This window comes from Neoarius graeffei, chromosome 1, assembly GCF_027579695.1.
Source record: "Neoarius graeffei isolate fNeoGra1 chromosome 1, fNeoGra1.pri, whole genome shotgun sequence".
Taxonomy (NCBI): Eukaryota; Metazoa; Chordata; class Actinopteri; order Siluriformes; family Ariidae; genus Neoarius; species Neoarius graeffei.
Window position 1 is genome coordinate 77699885 of NC_083569.1, and position 18639 is coordinate 77718523.

Below are 18639 nucleotides of genomic sequence, written 5' to 3' on the forward strand. Positions count from 1 at the left end.
ATGCAGGTATATACTGTAATTCCATAGACTGAAGCTTTATCCATAGACACAGTGGGCTGGAAAGCCACTCTGCTCAAGTTGTGTGGCTGAATTCCAAATCGCTTTAACTCCCCTATATAAGTGCACTATTTAAGGTTGGGAATAATAGCTCGTGCAGCCTAGATAGTGCGCTACATATTCCATGTTGTGTCATTTGTAATTCAGCCTGTAGCATCTTCAAGTGTTGGATTTAACAGTAACTATATCCAATAGCCAATCACAAAGCTATTAAGTTGTCACGTGTCGCTTCAATCGCGACTGCACTCGTCAACAGTCGGGGGATATGTGCGTGCCCTGTCGGGAGTCGGCTCTGAAATGGGTCGGTTCGGTACCGCGTGGATCGCTGTGGTGTGCGGCTAGCTTAAGTCCATGCTTAATCTGGCTTCGGCAGTAAACAAAGGTCGCACGTTTGACGTCAGGGCAGATTTGTTGTCATTTTTTTGGTGCAGATTGTGACGTTCTAAAACGCAAAACTCCGGTTATCTCTGTCTACACGAAAAGGCATACACGGAGTTTTCAAAAATCTTCACTTTGCCCGGAGTTTTTTTAAATATTCGTTTTTGATGTGTTTTCATGTGGATGACAGGCCAAAACGTAGAAAAATATCTTCGATTTAGCAGATACCCGGCTACGTGTGGACGGGGTCTTTGAGTCACCAGTTAACCTAACCTGCATGTCTTTGGACTGTGGGGGAAACCGGAGCACCCGGAGGAAACCCACGCGGACACGGGGAGAACATGCAAACTCCGCACAGAAAGGCCCTCGCCGGCCATGGGGCTCGAACCCAGGACCTTCTTGCTGTGAGGCGACAGCGCTAACCACTACACCACCGTGCCGTGCTATTCTATTCTATTCTATTCTATTCTATTCTATTCTATTCTTTTAGTCCTGGGTATGACTTTAAGCTGCAACCGGTGGTGAGTCTATCACCATTGCTCCCAGGTCTGCTCTGACCCAGAGTGGTAGCACCTGCCTGGGTTCCAGCTATGGGTTAAACAGTACATCACCAATAAGGATGCTTTTCGGTGCACTGTGGCAGATGAACCCAGCAGGGTCAATGGCACACCACCAGATGGCATGTGGAAGAGCCACTCAAATGGCCAATGGATGGCATCACTCGGCAAGTCATTTGTTGCTGCGGGGCAACTTCCATGCCCATCAGGTCTGTGGCACTTTTGTGCACCACTCAGCATCAGGTCTGGAGGTCCAGAGAGACAACACGATGGGGGCACGACATTGTTTGTCTTACCTTACTGTGCAAGGCGCTTCATTAGGAGAGGAGAATAGTATGCAAGAGCTCACAAGGCCAGATATTCCATGGCGGCTCGGCCGAGCCGTTCGTGCCATCAGTGTAGACGACTCTGTCGCTCTGCTGTGGGCCTCATGGCCCATCTGCGTTTCTGTGCATCCTAATGAAGTCATCATCACCGCTAGCGATGGACAGCCGCCAATGACAACGACAAATCTCTGCACTGGAGACTCCTTTCAAAAATGATAAATAAACATTTATTCACAGAAATCTAGACTATATCAACAATTCCTTACCTTTTGTAATCTGTTTACATGGAAAGAAAAGCAATAATGTATTGGACAGAGCTTACTAACTACAAAATTAATTCACTTACCATATAGCTGAAACTATTGTCAGAGCTGCTGTTACAGAAAATTAATCAACACCATCTGACCAATCAAAATCAAGACTCCATTGATACTAAGAATTATTAAATGAAGAAAAACTTTATTCATCACACACTTGTGAAATTCTTCTCTGCATTTAACCTATCTGAAGCAGTGAACACACACACATACCCAGACCAGTGGGCAGCCATGCTAACAGCACCCAGGGAGCAGTTGGGAGTTAGGTGTCTCACTCAAGGGCACCTCAGCCCAAGGCCGTCCCATATTAACCTAACTGCATGTCTTTTTTTTTAACTGTGGGGGAAACCAGAACACCCAGAGGAAACCCACGTAGACACGGGGAGAACATGCAAACTCCAGACAGAAAGGCCCCCACTGGCCGCTGGGCTCGAACCTAGAACTTTGTTGCTGTGAGGTGACAGTGCTAACCACTACACCACATATTGCTTGGCTCTTGATGTAATTTCATCTCAGCTCTTTGAAGCCAAGTTAAATCTGCTCTAATAAGATCATGGGAATTGTTAATCCACCTGTCAGTTAACATCTATTTTGTTACCAGCTTCCTTTTCTTCTTTTCTTTTAAGATCCAAATCTGACAGGTCTCATACTGGAATTTCAGAGCATGAGAAAAATGGGCTCTTTGAATATTTAATATTAGCCTGAAGACATTTCAAATCTTAGGATCCTAATTATGATCCATTTGTTTTCCAGTCTTAGTCCTGGCGTGCCACCATGTTACACCCCACTCGAAACATTAGAATGGTTGTGCTCATGACTGAAGTTTTCATGAAGTAAATCATATACAATACCAGTCAAAAGTTAGTACACCCCTACTCATTCATAAGTTTTTATACCCCGTTGGCCAAAAGGCCTGAAGGGGGATTATGTCGTGGCGATTTCCGTTCATCTGTCCCAGGAAGGGTGTTCACCTTCTGAAATCAACTCCTCTCACAATTTTTGGACGAATTTCACAAAACTTGGCAGGATTCTTTGTTATACATCGATAATACACATATATTAATGTCGTTAAATTCGGTCACATTTTACCAGAGTTACAGCCCTCGATTAACAAAATTAAAAATTTGACAATTTCATGAGAGTGTGTTTTCCTTCTGAAATCAACTCCTCTCACAATTTGTGGAGAAATTTCATGAAACTTGGCAAAAGGCATTGTTATATATTGGTAGTACGCATATTGTTATTTTGTTCAATTAGGTCTCATTTTACCTGAGTTGTGGTCCTTTGATTAACTACCTTGTACTTTCACAATTTCATGAAGGTGTGCTTGCCTTCTGACATCAACTCCTCTCACAATTTTTGGATGAATTTCACGAAACTTAGTGAAAGGCCTTGTTATATGACAGTAATGTGCATATTGTGATTTAATTTTGTTTGTGAAAATTTTACCAGAGTTTTGACCCTTGATTAAATAACTTGTACTTTGACAATTTCATGAGGGCATATGTTCTTCTGAAATCAACTCCTTTCACAATTTGTGGAGGAATTTCACCAAACTTGGTAAAAGGCTTTGCTATATGACAGTTATACGCATATTGAATTTTCGTTTAATTTGGGCAAATTTTACCAGAGTTATGACCTTGAATATTAACAAACTTGTACTTTGGCAATTTCATCAAGGTGTGCTTGCTTTCTGAACTCAACTTCCCTCACAATTTTTATCCCCTGCTGGCCGAAAGGCCCAAAGGGGGATTATGTCATGGCGATGTCCGTCTGTCCATCCCAGGAAGGGTACTCACCTTCTGAAATAAACTCCTCTCACAATTTTTGGAGGAATTTCATGAAACTTTTTTTTTTTTAAAGATAATTTTTTGGGCTTTCTTCACCTTTATTGGATAGGACAGTGTAGAGACAGGAAATGAGCAGGAGAGAGATCAGGAAATGACAATTCAGGTCAGAATTGAACCCAGGTCCCCGGATTTATGGTATGGCACCTTATCCACCTGAGCCACAATGCCCCCAAGCTCATGAAACTTGACAGGATTCTTTGTTATATGTAAGTAATACGCAGATTGCAATTTTGTTCAATTCAGTCGCATTTTACCAGAGTTATGACATAGCTGCCAGCAGGGGCTCTTGTGCTCTCAGAGCACTCTTGTTTCTGTATTGTGACTGTTTTCTACATTGTAGAACAATACTGAAGACATCAAAACTATAAAATAACATATGGAGCATTTATGGAATTATGTGGTAAACAAAAAAAAGTGTTAAAACCCCCAAATGTTTCATATTTTAGATTCTTCAAAGTAGCCACTGTTTACCTTGATGATGCTTTGTACACTATTGGCATTATCTTAACCAGCTTCATGAGTTGGTCACCTGGAATGCTTTTCAATTAACAGGTGTGTCTTCGTCAAAAGTTAATTAGTGCAATTTCTTGCCTTCTTAATGTGTTTGAGATCAAACAGTAAACAGTAAATAATAACAATACAGTAAATAGCCCTATTTCACAACTGTAGTAATCCATATTATCTCAAGAACCGCTCGACTAAGTAAAGAGAAATTAAATCCTTCATTACTTTAAGACATGAAGTGATTCTTAATTCATAAAAATCAAGAAAAGCCATTGAATTAGAAAGTGTGTCCAAACTTTTGACTGATACTGTATGTTAGAGTACAGTGTTGGTAATGCCTTCTTAGTCATGTATGGAAGATTAAACATAAGTATGTAAAGCTCAAATCTAACCCCAATCAAATTCATCAGCTTTCTCAAATTCACTGCCTCTTGAAGCTAGAGTGAAGCTTATTCATAAACAAGACAACATTGTGATCAGCACATCACACCAGCAGCATGCCTGTGTTCTTGAGAAAAACTCCAGCTAGTGGAGTTTAGTATCCAGCATTGATTTAGGGATATAATCTACAAATGATGTGAAATTGTAGCCTAGATTTTTATAGTGGAATTCATGTTTTTCATTCTGAGTGATTTTTGAGCCAAGTTTTCATAGACACCAAAGCAGGATCAGTTTGCTGTTTCAGTGGCTATATGATGTTATTCGATCCACATTCATTGGATATGAGCAATCGCACACTCTGATTGGCTACTCTGGTTTGTTTACATTCTAAGCAGAAATGATTTTGTCTGATGTTTTGTACAGTTTTTATTTATCAAATTTGCAAGAAAGTAAAAATAAAAACTCTCTGTTTCTCAAAATCCAGTGAATGTGGATAGAATAAAACAGTTATTCCACTCAATCTCGTCGTACATGGCTTATAGCTGACTCGGTGCTACGCGCCTTGTCAGCTATCAGCTCATGTACGATTCGATTTCGTGAAATATTTCACTGTATTCACGATTATCAGTTTTATAATCTAGTTAGCTGAGTGAAGAATCAGTGCTATTCTGCAGTACATGTTATTAAACAATTGGTATTATAGTGTGAAATACGTACTTGAAGTAAACAGTAACAGTGGCTTGCATAAGTATTCACCCCCTTGAATTTTCCTACATATTTGTAATGTTACAACCTGGAACTGAAATGGATTTAATTGACATTTTAGTACTTGATTTACACAGTAGGTGAGAAAAAGGTCAATTAGACATAAGAAGCAGACATTTGTTGATTGTATGAGTATTCACACACAACGCGTCAGTACTTGGCAGAACCACCTTGAGCTGCAATTACAGCAGCAAATCTTCTGGGATCAGCTTTCTACATCTGGATCCTCATGTTTGTGTCTCTTCTTCTCGGAGGGGTGAATACTTCTGGAAGGTGAAACGGAGTCCTAGAAAATTTTCAGATCTTTTCTTTTATGGTTTTGCTATGTGAATGTGTGGCTGTGCAGTATCATGGATGGAAAGCTCTCTGTGTGTGTGGCTGTGTGTGTGTGTGTGGCTGTGCGGTGCTCTCTCTCTCTGCTCCCCTGCTGCAAATGGAAATTGTTCAGTAACGGAGCGCTAAATGGGATATGAATATTTAAACAGGTGTGTTTGCTTCCGGATAGGCCTTCAGTGTTTTATTTTGTTTGTTTTGTGTGTGTGTGTGTTTTAGAACTGGGATTTTGGAGAGCACCTGTACAATCTTTAATTTGACAATAGATGAGAGTATAAGTCTGAGTTTGTCTCGAAGGCACAGTGCAGAAGAACCGGTAACTTTCAGTTTGTTTTCTTCAGCTATTTAAAAGGTAGAATATTGATTTGGAAATGTGCTGGTCTACAGTTTCATCCTTTCTCTCTCTCTCTCTCTCTCTCTCTCTTTTCTTTCCACCATCTTTCGGTAGTCGTAGTCTTGTTCTATCTCTCCTCTGTCTTTTCCGCAGAGCAATTATGCATGCTGCGCCCAACAGTGTGGGCAGACCCTCCAGTGCTGTCAAAGTCAGTGTGCATTGCCAGATTTTATAGCTGTCCACTGTTTTAGGGGAAATCACACATCATTTCACATTCCACTGCCCCTGTTGGAGCACACAGAAAGCACCATTAAGGCCTATTTTGATTCTGAGCTGTCATCATGAACCTCGGCAGTGGCTGGTGTTACTGTCTGCTCTTAAAGTAATTGTGCATCTTTTTTTTTAACCTAAACAAACAAATCAGGCGGCACGGTGGTGTAGTGGTTAGCGCTGTCGCCTCATAGCAAGAAGGTCCTGGGTTCGAGCCCCGGGGCCGGCGAGGGCCTTTCTGTGTGGAGTTTGCATGTTCTCCCCGTGTCCGCGTGGGTTTCCTCCGGGTGCTCCAGTTTCCCCCACAGTCCAAAGACATGCAGGTTAGGTTAACTGGTGACTCTAAATTGAGCGTAGGTGTGAATGTGAGTGTGAATGGTTGTCTGTGTCTATGTGTCAGCCCTGTGATGACCTGGCGACTTGTCCAGGGTGTACCCCGCCTTTCACCCGTAGTCAGCTGGGATAGGCTCCAGCTTGCCTGCGACCCTGTAGAAGGATAAAGCGGCTAGAGATAATGAGATGAGACAAACAAATCAAACACTTTCTGCAGAAGAATGATAGTTTATCAGACTTGTAGGTTCTACCTAAATATGGTCTGAGTGGGACTTTATGATGTTATGCTATGTGTCAGACACCAAAAACAGCACACAGGCTTCACCCCCTACTCGGAAAAACCACTGTAATCAACATGAGCTGTTTCATTGATATGTTTGGTGCATAATAACCTTCCTCACAGTGTGGATCTGTCCTTTTCACCAGACTGGTGGATAGAGACAACTGAGACAGGATAGAGACAGAAGAGAACGTGAGTACACACACACACACACATTCACACTTTTAGTCCTGTCTCTCAGAAGATAGACAGCTTTTGTGACAGGTAGTGTGTGTGTGTTTTCGTGTGTGAACAGTATTTGCCACCCAGCCAATTCAATGGATCAAGATTCTGGAGGACTTTTACCCAACACAAACACACACCTCAGTCAATGAGAACACTCCAGAGAGAGAGAGAGAGAGAGAAAGAGAGGGAAGAGGGCGAGATGAAAAGCGAGCGAGGGGGAGGGTGGCGTTTTGTAGAAAATGGAAGAATGCACCAGGAGATAAAAATACCTCAGGTTATTCTCTCTCTTTCTTCGTTTCTCTGCTTGGCTCCAAACTACCCTCTACCCCTGACTGATGTTCTCACACACAAACACACAGCCATATTCTCTTTGTGCTGCAGACAGACAGGTAACACATAAAGGCATGTCTTCTGGACTGTGTGTGTGTGTGTGTGTGTGTGTGTGTGTGTGTGTGTGTTGATGAAGCACATCTCACCAGGCATCACTGTGATCAGGAGTGGGCCGTATGGTAGAAAATATCCTATCACAATCAGAGAAGACATCTTTACCTTAATGTTTAGATTTAAGGCAGCGAGATGGTACAGAACATAGCTACAGGGTCTGGGGTCCCATCCTGAGCTCGAGTTATGATCAGTCTGAAGTTTTGCATGTTCTTTCCATGTTTGCATGGGCTCCCTCCAGGTTCTCCAGTTTACTCCGACCTCACAAAAACATGCTGGTAGGTGGATTGGTTACTCTAAATTCTACAGCACAAAAATAGTCAAAGTTTATGTTCATTACATCCATATTATTAGCTCATCCGCCCATAAGGCCGATGAGCTAATAATATGGATGTAATGGACGTAAGCTGTTGCCATGGGCGTGGTGTCTGTCTTCCATCCATCATCCACAGTTCAGTTAAATCGTATCTCGTCCATCAGTTCTCCACAGATTTCCATTCCGATTGTTTGGTTTGAAAGACCAAACATCACTCCACAGAAAACTTGGTTGTTGTTTTGTCTTTTTTTTTTTTTTTTGCTAACAAGTTCGTAATTAGGCACCGCAATTGGCCTAGTGGTTAGTGTGTCCACCTCTTGATTGGGAGATCGTGAGTTTTACTCGCGGTTGGGTCATACCAAAGCCCATCATAAAAATGGTACCTACTGCCATCTGGAAAGGCATGCTGCAATACAGATGCGAATGGGGAGTCAAACCCTCGTGGTTACCAGAGGACTAGCCCCCAATGTAACCCTAGCTATGTGATAGGCAAGAGGCCAAGGGTGATAGAAACAGAGATTGGCGCCACCATATGGTGCGGGAAGGACTCGTAATTAGGCCAAATTAACAAATTTTCCAGGCCTCTCACTAGAATTGTATCTCCTCTCTCACTTCTCATCCTCTTGCAGTTCTGATCGATGTTTTGGGTAGATCTTCCATCGAGGAACAAAACTTGGTCATTTGTTTGTTGATTTTCAGTTAAATCGTATCTCCTCCCTCAGTTCTCAATGGATTTCAGTTCTGATTGTTTTATTTGAAAGAACTAGACCTTCTGCACAAAACTTGGTCATTGTATTGTCAATTTTTTTGCCAACAAATTAGTAATTGGGTCAACTTCATACATTTTCTTCTGACTAGAATTGTGTCTCCTCTCTTGGTTATCATGCAATTCCAGTTTGGATCGATGTTTTGGGTAGATCTTCCCTTGGGGAACAAAATTTAGTCCTTTGTTGATTTTCCTGTTGTCAACAATTAGTCGTGCAGGTTGGTCCTCTCTCACATCGTTACATTTCAGTTTTGTTTGATGCTTTGGTAGTCAGGGTTGTTTTAATGGCAGGCCAGATGAGCTGCTACATCCTTGATGCTCTGTTTCATGGTTGTTGTTTTTTCCCCCTTTTCCTTAGGGTGATTTCTGCAATTATGGTGCATTTTTGATTTTTTTTTTTCTGAGTTTGCTAGCCCATGTGCTTCTAAAAGACTTTTTAAAAGCTCTCTGTGAGTTTATTTTACGCTGCGTTAAGCTCAACAGCTGCTGCTGAAGACAGCTTTCTGCACGAGTGGCATCATAGGAAGTGGAACGTTACAATACCTGGATGACACAACCAGCAGCTGACCATAAAGGTTTCTTCTTAAAAAAAAAAAGCTGTTTTTAGGTGTGTGTGTGTGTGTGTGTATGGTGTGTGTGTGGGGGGGGTGTTCAGCATGAGCAAACACAGACCTGTTTAGCAAGTGCTCTATCCTGCTTTGTGTATTCATGGATTGGGTGTCTTTGGGTCAGTGAAGCCCAGCTAGGAAGACAAAATGTTTGTTCTATTTCACCTCTTCCTTTTTTTTCTCATTTCCTGTCTCTGACGAAAACTGTTTTTTCTGTCTCTGTTTGCTGACCATAATGACCATTTGACATGTTCCAAGCAATCATGCATCCACAAAATATTGGGCATACCTCATTTCACCTGCTTCTCCAATATTTATTAGGATCTGCTATACACTACAGCAAGAGCGTTGGGTTTCGGGTTGTTGTTTTTTTTTTGTAGTAAGTGGATCCCAGATCTCATGGTAAAAGACAAAGATGACAAGATTCAATCATATATATATATATATATATATATATATATATATATATATATATATATATATATATATAATATTTGTAATATATACATCTTTCAGTAGACTTTTACTTTAATCCTGGAATTCTTTTCATTTGGACATGGCATTAGTCAACCTATTAAAAAAAAAAGACACTACAACATTCATGCCTTGTGTCATAACCTACATAGCTGTTGGTGATGACAAAAGTGGAGGAGGACACCGTGATTTTAACAATTTAACCGAAGGAATTTATTGAACATAAATAAAATCACAAGAAGGAAACTCAATAACCCGCCAGCTGCTGCATCACAGATGGGTTGCTGCTGCTGCTGCTGCAAAGAAAGTGAACGAGACTGAATGAATGCAGACCTAATTTATAGACGGGGATTAATCAGACCCAGGTGATGTCCATCAACAAGCTCAACCCACCAACACCAAGACTCCTGCTGCAAAGCATCATGGGTCACCACACTTGCAATTAAAATATACCCTGTGTTCAAAACCACTCATTCATTGACTACTCCCTACTCACTATCTAGGGAATTCTATATACTTGACTTGCAAGTGACATCAAAGCAAAATAGAAACCCAGATGTCGACAATGTTGGTGGATATACAAATGTGAGGTCAAGCGACATTCCGTACAAAACATAGGCCCTGTCCACACGGCAACGGATTCAGGTGAATCTGATAGAATTGTTTATCATTTCGGCCTGGCGTCCACATGGCACCGGTGTTTTGGATGCCCCAAAACGAAATCTTTTGAGAACGGGTTCCAGAGTGGAAAGATCTGGCAACGGCGCCGTTGCGAAGTCGTCTGGATGAGTAGAACGAATTTGTTTACAATGACGTCACAACCACATGACTGTGAGTGCTTCATGCCGGGCATAGACATATAAACATAGACTCCGCCTCCCGCGTAGAATCATACGTCATCCTCGCTGCCATATTGGATGGGGCAAAGCGGAGAATAAAGATGCCTCATTCATGTGCTGCGTTTAACTGTACCAACAGGTTTACCGTCCAAACGAGATCACATGGGATTACCTTTCACAGGTGAGACTGGAAAAATACTTTTCATTGTATTTGGTCATTATAACGTAATTTTACGAACAGATTTTTCTGACTTTGTGGCTAATATGAAGTCTCGCGCATAATAGCCGCTCGGTGAAACCTGTCTCCAAACAATTTATAATTTATAAATAAATGTATAATTTATTTCATCGCCCACCCAACCAATTTCACCACCAGCTGTCAGATGGTGATGGCACACTCAAAAATAGAAGAGATTGGAAGCATGTCAGACTGTGAAGCAATCACATGGAGCAATCCCATTGTAATATGGTTTAATTGAATTTTTTTCCATATAGCACTGTATATTGCAAAAATTGTTTTTGGAGACATGTTATAGCCTATCTGCACAGCATTTAATGACAGTGATGCGGAGACGGCACGGCACGGCTTCAGCAGCGTAAGCACAGCACATTATTCTACACAATCCCCGCTGAACTCCAAAACATGTCTTGATGTGTAGATATCGTTAGTAGCCTACGATAGTAGCAGCGGAATAAAAAAAAAAAAAAACAAGTTGCCAATAGCTTGATTCCGGTATAGGCCTGCTGCATGTTGAGGAAATTTAGGTCACACCTCCCACGGAATATTGACGGGTATTTCACACACTATTTATAACCATCACATTAAAAGTTATATATGTTGTTTTGATGCCTGTTTGTTTCCCAAATATATACGTGTGTGTCTTAATGGGTGAATAAAAGGCATCGAGTTAAATATTATTGTAGAAAGGGGCTTTATGAAGTTCAGTCCATTTACTTGCATTGGTTTACGGGGAAGATTTGCCACATCCAATATGGCGGACACTCTGACGTATCCCAGCAACGGGCCACCAGCTCAATGCGGCGTTTATGTTTATATGTCTATGACGCTGGGTAGAAGAAGGCGCAATGCTTCGTACTTCTTCTATTGTTCTGGTGTCTCCAATGGGACCGTCTTACAGCGCACGTAGAGGTGTGGCATGTGTATTGCATCGTTTTCAGCAAGCGTTGAGTTGCCATATGTACCTGATATTTTACTGATCTGTTGCCCATGTGGACGCGATATTTTTTTAAAAAATCTCGTTGCCGTTGTCGTGTGGATGTAGCCATAGTCACGCGTGCGCAACTCTCTTTGTTTTTCCACTGCTTTAAGCGTTCTTTTAGCTATGCCATATCTTTGTGCTGTATATGGTTGTGGTCACAACAGTACTTGTGACCGTGGCACATTCCGATTTTTTAGAATTCCGTCCGTGATTCGGAAAGAGGGTGAGGAAACTCTGAGGCTTAGTACGGAGAGGAGACGAGCACGGCTGAACAACATCGGCAGGGCTGATCTAACAGAGGCTAAAACCAAAACAACTCGTATTTGTAGTGATCATTTTATCTCACGTGAGATTCAAAAGCTTTCTCAATAATATCATGGAAGAATTTTATTTTGTGTTGCTAGAATTTTGCTATTAAATGAGCGTTCTCTTGTTGTGGGTCACTCAGTCGTTGTTATAATTTTAACACGTGTATTACCATTTTGCTTCTAGGAGCACCAGCAAAATTATACGATAGAAACAATCCAGACTGGGCACCCGCTCAGAAAATGGGCTATGTTTCATCCAAGGTCGGACTTGATTCTTCAGCAGCCAAACCAGATAGAACGCAATATCTGGGTACTCGATGGTCTTATCTTCAGAAAAGTCTGACTTTTTTTAAATAATATGGGTCAAAACCCACACATATCTGTCTTCTCTTTGTATCAAATCTTCACTCGAGCGTTCAAATCGTGGTAATACTGAGGAAATTCAGCATTGTTTACAGACACGCTTTCAGCAGCTGTCATCTGAGTTGCTTTGTTTATCCACCATCATGGCGGGCGCTCAGGACGTAGAACACTTTGATCACGCGGTTGCAAGTCATCTATAGAGGACTATATAGTGAGCTCATTGGTAAAATGAAAAAAAAAAAAAAACACTTTCAGACACTACTCCACCGCACCGTTATTTATGTCGTTACTGTCGCACAATTAAAACATGCCAGATCAGTCGGCTGGTGGGTTTAAAAAATAATAAATACATGCATGTATTTTTGTGATAAATACATATTATACTGAGCATATTTCCCACATTAATCAATACAAAGTACTTTGTGTCTGCTGCATCTTTTGGTTCTTTTAAATCAAGGCTGAATACTTTCTTCTTTGCTGCTGCCTTTTATTAAATCAAATGTGAGGCTTTTGATTAATGGCTCTGCACTGTAACTTTTATTCTTGTATTTTCTCTGGCTTATTCTATTTTAGCTTATTTTCTATTCTCTTACGATTTTAAATTGTACTTGAATGTCCATTTATAATGTGTTTCTTCCTCTCGTTGCTGCACCGGGTGCTTCTCTCTGTCATCTGCCATTTTTTTTCAGCACGACCGCAGTGCATGATGGTATATATTGCTTGGTTAGTGACCATCGGTTGTACACTACTTTTCACAGTGCATTGTGGGCAGTGGCGGCTGGTAGTCTTTCAAACAGGGGAGGCTGGTTGGTTACGATATTTCCATATTTTAAAAGAAAAAAGAAAAAACACATAAATTTTGCCCATACTCTTGCCTCTGATCTGGCTGATTGTTGGCAGGGTCACAAACTGTGAAATAACAGGTTCTTTTGGCCCATTAGCCTACTGTCCAATATACATGATGGTGGTGTTGGGGGGGGTATATTTTAACATCTTATATTTTAAAATTGTGGCATGTTGTTTAAAAATTGATCATTATTGAAAGCAGTTCTTTGTCAGGAACCTCAGCAGTAACAGCAGAGTGTTCTGGAATAGGCACAAGCACTGACCTTGGGGAGCCAAACATAGAGCTGGGTGCCACACATTTCATTCAATGACATTTTACTTATTTTGACTGAGAAATGTTTTATTGACAATTTTGATAACCCTTCACTTTTAATCCAGGTCTGTAGTGTGAAATGTTCTCGGCTGTGTTTTCGTTTAAAAATGTTTTCCAAATTGTAGCTGTGTTTAATTCATATCCAGAAAAATATATATTCCAATATAATATACTCAGCATAAACATTTTAAATAGATTCTATATTTTTGGTCCATCCATGACATATTACTAAAGTAGCCTATTTACTGTTGTTGATGTGGGTCACTTGCTGTTAGCCAATTCACTTTCTCGTACCAGGAGAGCTGAAAGGAACGAGTATTATTCCCTACCTTTTTCACCAAGTCAATTTGAGGTGTTGGTCTACCCTGCTCTTTAATTTTAATTTTTTCCTCGAAAGGAAGACTGGCAAATGGCTTCGCCAAAATTAAATCAGCAATGCTTGGCATCCGTGCGCAGCTTTCTTGCTAGCTGACTAGCCCCCTCAAGTTCAAGTTCAATCACTCAAATAAATGAAATTTCTGGAACTAAGATAGCAAACTTGACAACACTATATTTACACTTTATTTACAATGAAAATATATACAAACTAAAAAAGCTGGTAGAAACCGTATGTAATGAATTAAATCGAAATGTAAGCTGATCTCTTACAATACACCACACCACTTGTGAATCCGCATGGGACTGAACTGAAATTCACCACTGCCTGTCTATATTTGAAACGAGCTGTCAATCAAAGAAAATATCCGTCCGCTTTCACCAATCACCAGTCTCCTCGCGGAAAGCTTTGCCATGTCCCTCCCACTGTGAGGCTGGGAGTCCGTGGGCGGGCGTTTTCGCAGTATTTGTCCAATAATCGTCTTGCATTTTGAGATTGAAAAGCGCATAGCTCCCAAATGCCATTGAAGTCCACTGAGGCTGGGCTGCATCGCGCTGTCACAAGGGGGAAAAACTCACGCACACATTAGGCGAACTGGGGAAAGTTATAACGGAATGATTTCGCACTGTAGTTGGGTTGAGCACATATATTTCTATGATTCTGGATCTGAAATAGCAATGTTATAAGGTCGGCTATAACATAAGCCTAGCGCAATTCATCCTACACGATGTTCGTCATTTTTAGAGGAGGCTGAGCCTCCCTCGTTGTCTTAGAGCAATCGCCCGTGATTGTGGGATACTATGAGTCCACTATATAGGGTGTAATAATTCTCATTATACATTCGGACAGCACTACAAAATGGTAAACTCACTATATAGTCCACTATATAGTGAGTAGTGAATTATTTTAGACACAGCGACAAACTCTGTTTCCTAAAATCCTCAGCCAGTTTGTGATTTTACCGGGCACATCACCTGATTGTTCGCATGACCCATAATCCCTTTCACTGTCCGCTGATTAGTAATCATGCACCTCTTTCCAATCAGACGTATCCCTTTGAATAAGACAGGTATTCTCTTATTCAGTATGAAGTTGCACTCTTAGTGACAAGGCTGAGCCTTGAATGTGAATCGGTCGAAATGTTTGTTAAAGCTGAACAATCCTGTCATGGCCTACATAGCCAACTTATTTGCCTGCATGCTTGTCAAATATTGTTTTGCTTCTGAGCTGATTGGTACTGACATGATGAATATTTTTTTAAACCATAATGTTTATTTCTTTCACTCCCCACCTCATCACCTGCCAAAAAGTGCTTGTTCTGAGCTGGTATTTTTTCCACACTACACTGCAAAATTGACTTTTTACCAAGTGAAAATATCTCCAGTATACGTAGTCAGTCATTTACTTCATCCTATTATAATAGTACAATAAACCACAAATAAAATGATTCATTTTATTATAATAATGAAAATTATTCTTGATATTTTAACCAATTTCACCCTTGAAATAGTCTTATTTCATTTGCGGATGATGTTAAGCATTTTTTTTTCCTGAGAAAGAAGCTAAATTACCTGCAAACAGAATACAAAATGTTTACATATGAAATGAATAAAATGCTGAGGAGTAGGTTTAATATATATTATTTGCTTTGTGGTATATATATATATATATTTGCTTTGTGGTAAAGGCAGCACGGTGGTGTAGTGGTTAGCACTGTTGCCTCACAGCAAGAAGGTCCTGGGTTCGAGCCCAGTGGCCGGCAAGGGCCTTTCTGTGTGGAGTTTCCATGTTCTCCCCGTGTCCGCGTGGGTTTCCTCCGGGTGCTCCGGTTTCCCCCACAGTCCAAAGACATGCAGGTTAGGCTAATTGGTGGTTCTAAATTGACCGTAGGTGCGAATGTGTGAATGGTTATTTGTCTCTATGTGTCAGCCCTGTGATGATCTGGCGACTTGTCCAGGGTGTACCCCGCCTTTTGCCCATAGTCAGCTGGGATAGGCTCCAGCTCGCCTGCGACCCTGCACAGGATAAGTGGTTATGGATGGTTTGTGTTAATCTTATAAAAACAAATTCAAGATACTTGTTGAATGTACATAATTCCTTCCAGTGGAAGAGCTTTGAAAATTAGGATTGCACCTCAAATTCTCCTGCTTGTGTAATTTCTATGTTAATAAGGAAAAACTGTCTATTAATTACCCAGACTGTTTTTACAATATAACTGAAGTTTCCTCATTAGTGTATGATTACGTCACATGAACTGGTTTTCCCAATTACTAATCACACACACCTGTTTCTAATCACACTAATCCCTTTAAGTAACACTGTCCAGTGTGACATCTCCCACCTGCTTTTCTCCAGTGATAAGGCCGAGTACTTTATGAGTTTGTCCTTGCTCTGTTTGCTGATCAGCTGACCCTGCCTGCTTTACAATCTTTCCCATTAACTGCATCTACATCCGAACACTGTGAAATCTGACAGTTATCTATGGTGGGTTTTCTTTTTTCTTCTTTGTTTAAGACAAAGCCGAAAGTACTATAGACTCAAGACCTTATTGATTTTGCAGTTTCGTGTTATACATGGTCCTGGCACTACGGGTACCAAAGCTGATCTTAGCAGGCCAGGAGAGTTAAGGGGGGAAAGAAAACTGCTGAAATGTAGTGGGTATAAAAAAAATAATTAGGAGAAAAGATTAAAAAAAAAGATTTAACTTAAGAACACTAAGAAAAGAGGAAAATGCTTTAAACAGATCAGAATAAAGAAGAAAAACAGCTATGCAACTTTCATTCACATGCACCATCAAAGCAAATTAGGTAAATAACTAACTGAAGATATGTAACTATGAAAAATGTGATGTTAGTTTGGATATTATGGATTCTAAATCAACCTAGGATATTATTCTAATATACCATGCACTGAGAAGCTTTGGTTGAAATTACAGATTCTCTGAGGTGACTGGCATATTACTATTTTGTAAAGGGCGCAGCCCTGAAGAAAACAGTACTATGCCAGTCACCAAAGAGAATCCATAATTACCGGAGCCTCTCAGTGCATGGGATATTTGATTTATATCCCTCATCAAAAAATTCCAAACTAAACGTGTTAAGATTGAATCTCAACATAAACTCGCTGGAGGCAGCCATGTTTGTTGTTTGCATCAGAGCAACCTTCGACCTGCCCATGTGCAATGTACCATGCTATTGCCAGCCTCACTAGGCACAATCATAATATGTAGGAGAACACACACACAGAAATGCTCGCCGAGCCACAGCTGTGGCTTGAATCAGATGTATAGCTTGAAATTGTGATGTCAGTTCATGGTATATCCAAGATATCCCATGACTGACTCACACCATATCCTTTTTTTTTTTATTTTGGATTTCGCAAGATGCATTCTTAATCAATGGTGGAACTATTTTATGTCACATGACCCATCCTTGGCCAATCCCTGCACAGGAATTTTTTGATGAGGGATATAATAAACATTGTCTTTTCAAATATGACTTGGGAAGCAACCGGAGCTTTGTTGGTGTCTCATTCCACAGTCTTGCACTACCCATTACCCATAACCGCTTATCCTGTGCAGGGTCCCGGGCAAGCTGGAGCCTATCCCAGCTGACTATGGGCGAGAGGCGGGATACACCCTGGACAAGTCGCCAGATCATCACAAGGCTGACACAGAGACAAACAACCATTCACACTCACACCTACGGTCAATTTAGAGCCAACAATTAGCCTAACCTGCATGTCTTTGGACTGTGGGGGAAACCGGAGCACCCGGAGGAAACCCACACAGACACGAGGAGAACATGCAAACTCCGCACAGAAAGGCCCTCGCCGGCTGCTGGGCTCGAACCCAGACCTTCTTGCTGTAAGGTGACAGCGCTAACCACTACACCACCATGTCACCCCTGGTCTTGAAAATGGTTTCCTTTTGATTTCAAGTCTTGACTTTTGTATGTAAAAGTTCTGAGAGCCCAAACTAAACTAAACTATACTATATTTAACAGTTATTCCATGAAATCGAACCGTTCATGAGCCGATAGCCAACAAGGCGCCTATCCACATTCACTGGATTTTGAGAAACAGAGCACCTCATCTCATTATCTCTAGCCACTTTATCCTGTTCTACAGGGTCACAGGCAAGCTGGAGCCTATCCCAGCTGACTACGGGCGAAAGGCGGGGTACACCCTGGACAAGTCGCCAGGTCATCACAGGGCTGACACATAGACACAGACAACCATTCACACTCACATTCACACCTACGGTCAATTTAGAGTCACCAGTTAACCTAACCTGCATGTCTTTGGACTGTGGGGGAAACCGGAGCACCCGGAGGAAACCCACGCAGACACGGGGAGAACATGCAAACTCCGCACAGAAAGGCCCTCGCCGGCCACGGGGCTCAAACCCGGACCTTCTTGCTGTGAGGCGACAGTGCTAACCATTACACCACTGTGCCGCTCGAAAAAGAGCATTTTTATTTTTATTTTTTTGCAAATTCGATAAATAAAAACTTTTTACAAACCGTCCGACAAAATCATGTCCGCTTACAATGTAAACAAACCAGCAAAATGACAGGTGCAATTTGTGAAAAATGCGATAATAATAATTCTTGAAAAATTTTTAAAAAGATACGTTCTTACCATCAAGTACTTTTATTCCACATTTTGTTGCTTTTTTTTGTATTTTTGGGGGTTTTGTTTTCGAGTTTAATTTTTATTTCAACCTCGGTTGGTTCACAATACGCTCCACCATTTTGTTTTTCTCTACTCACAGTTTTTGAGCTGATATCCTAGTAGTAGAGTAACCAATCAGAGCGCGCGATTGCTCATATCCAGTGAATGTGGATAGAATAAAACTA

General features: G+C 41.1%; 1 protein-coding gene across 4 annotated transcripts in view; it reads left to right on the forward strand.

The window, feature by feature from the left end:
- htr2cl1 (5-hydroxytryptamine (serotonin) receptor 2C, G protein-coupled-like 1) overlaps positions 1 to 18639 on the forward strand; it is a 363746-nt gene that overhangs the window by 58698 nt on the left and 286409 nt on the right. The window contains exon 1 of one of the 4 annotated variants that reach the window (XM_060930755.1): positions 6860 to 6877. The exons of the other annotated variants lie outside the window; for them this stretch is intronic. The gene's annotated coding sequence lies outside the window, so the exon portion shown is untranslated. Of the gene's footprint in view, positions 1 to 6859; positions 6878 to 18639 lie in introns of those variants that run through there. 4 annotated transcript variants of the gene reach the window in all.